Raw genomic sequence first — 2,500 nt, forward strand, 5'->3', positions numbered from 1 at the left:
GATACTCGTTAAAGGATTTAAAGTGTACTCATTCCGATTACGGGGCCTCGGATGAGTCCCGTATCGTTATTTTTCGTCACTACCTCCCCGTGCCGGGAGTGGGTAATTTGCGCGCCTGCTGCCTTCCTTGGATGTGGTAGCCGTTTCTCAGGCTCCCTCTCCGGAATCGAACCCTGATTCCCCGTTACCCGTTACAACCATGGTAGGCGCAGAACCTACCATCGACAGTTGATAAGGCAGACATTTGAAAGATGCGTCGCCGGTACGAGGACCGTGCGATCAGCCCAAAGTTATTCAGAGTCACCAAGGCAAACGGACCGGACGAGCCGACCGATTGGTTTTGATCTAATAAAAGCGTCCCTTCCATCTCTGGTCGGGACTCTGTTTGCATGTATTAGCTCTAGAATTACCACAGTTATCCAAGTAACGTGGGTACGATCTAAGGAACCATAACTGATTTAATGAGCCATTCGCGGTTTCACCTTAATGCGGCTTGTACTGAGACATGCATGGCTTAATCTTTGAGACAAGCATATGACTACTGGCAGGATCAACCAGGGAGCTGCGTCAACTAGAGCTGAGCAGCCGGCCGCCCGGGAGTGTGTCCCGGGGGCCCGCGCGAACACGCAAGCGTCCGCTCAATCATTCTGCAAACAGGAGGAGGCTGAGCTCCCCTGCACAATACACCTCGAAACCCTCTCAGGTCCCGGCGGCGCGCAGCGCCGTCCCAAGTACTTGGTCGGGTTCGAGAGAGGCGCAATCGCCCGGAGTTAGGCGAGTAGACGCTTTCGGTGCGACCACCCGTGCTCCCAACTGAGCTTGCCGCTGCCGACAGAGGCCCGGGAGCGTGCTGTCGTGGCATTGCCGGCGGGAGACAACACGCGCCACCTACGGTGACCGGCAGCTCCAACGCCAGCGCCACAGAAGGACAAAAGCCCCACTTGGGTGCCGAAGCGAACTCTCCCAGCACAGCGCACGCGCCAACACATCCGCACAGCTGCGATACAAACCACCAGCGAGAACCGCTGGGGCGACCGAGCAGCAGACGGCGTCGCGGCGCCGAGCGCCGGGCGGCGGCGCATCCTCAACGCACACAGTCCTCAATCGGACCAGCACACTGAAGATGTCCACCGCGCTTCGCACCGGGCCCGCGAGGACCTACTTTGGCCGCACGGCGCCGCGCGCAGGGTGCGCCGGCGCGCAGCTGCGACGCCTGCCGCGTCCGTCGGCCGGCGCGCCTGCCACTGGCCGCCCCCACCAGCCGGCTGTAGCGCGTGCGCCCACGCACCGCGCGGCCAGCACGCCGGGAGGCGCCCCCTCACCGGCCGGGGACGGTCCCACCCAGCCACCGCCGCGTATCGCTTCACACCCAGATGCCGTTCAGTTTCGTCGGCATGGTGGGTATCGCTGGAACAACCGGTTAGTACCTCAACCTATCGTCGCCATCACCGATTCACCCCTAGCGAGAACAACCGCACCACAACAGGTTACCATTTGTTCATTTGCGTAACTTCACCAGAAAACGCAGGCGTCCATCGCCATTTGCAACTTCAACGATTATTGCATGCCTGTGTCAGGTGTCACGCCACACTACGTCTGCCCACATACACGCAACAAAATGTGCACGCCTAGACAATACGTGGAAGGTGGCCCCCGTACGTATGCGATGTCCATTGCTCGAACGACTGTCAACCGGCCTCTGTAGCATGTCGCAGATATGGAACGCGGTGCACCATGCCATCACGGTGTGTGAGGAGAGACGACTAGGTCCGAATACATCAACAGACAGCTCATGCTGATCGCCATCCACGGCGTCCGTTCCTCCCACACGTCTCTATGGCGTACCACACTGCAATCCAGCTCTCATAGGGAGACGACACGTAGCTGCGTGCACAATATTTGCACTGTATGGTCCGCCGTTTTTGGGCGCAGTCGTTGTGCGGTCACACATGTGCCACGATGTATCATTCAGTACATAAGGACGAATGTGCAGTACAGATTGTGGTTCACGCGTACGACATCAGCGGACAGTTGACACAGGCCGCACCACAACGTAGCCTGAGTACGTCGCATGCGAAGGGCATTGAACATGCAAACTTCTCACCAACCAGCTTGCGAAGGCAGGGGGCAAGGTGGGGACGTGGGGAGGGGCGGCATGTACGTCCTGCTGCCATCCACATTACAGTGTACAGCAGGAGCATGTGGAAAGTGAGCAAGACTTGCAAGGTGTTTAACATGAAGCGATACACAGGGGTGCGGGCAGTGCGAGTAGCGAACTATATTGCGAGGGTTGCGGGTGGGCAACACTACAGTAATTGAACGAGTCGTATAACAATTACAGAGCAGGTTTAGGCGACAACGTGGGTTACGTTAAGGCGACAACATGGGTTAGGTTAAGGCACAACATGGGTTAGGTTAAGGCACAACATGGGTTAGGTTAAGGCACAACATGGGTTAGGTTAAGGCACAACATGGGTTAGGTTAAGGCACAACATGGGTT

The 2,500-nt window shown here is 57.6% G+C and overlaps 1 non-coding gene across 1 annotated transcript in view; it reads right to left on the reverse strand.

Moving 5' to 3' along the window:
* LOC124733799 overlaps positions 1-561 on the reverse strand; it is a 1,909-nt gene extending 1,348 nt beyond the window's left edge. Inside the window, exon 1 of the ribosomal RNA XR_007009142.1 lies at positions 1-561. This exon is cut by the window's left edge and continues 1,348 nt beyond it. This is a non-coding gene — a ribosomal RNA (small subunit ribosomal RNA).
* Positions 562-2,500: the final 1,939 nt, after the last annotated feature.

Source organism: Schistocerca piceifrons, unplaced genomic scaffold (genome assembly GCF_021461385.2).
Source record: "Schistocerca piceifrons isolate TAMUIC-IGC-003096 unplaced genomic scaffold, iqSchPice1.1 HiC_scaffold_141, whole genome shotgun sequence".
NCBI classification, from domain to species: Eukaryota; Metazoa; Arthropoda; class Insecta; order Orthoptera; family Acrididae; genus Schistocerca; species Schistocerca piceifrons.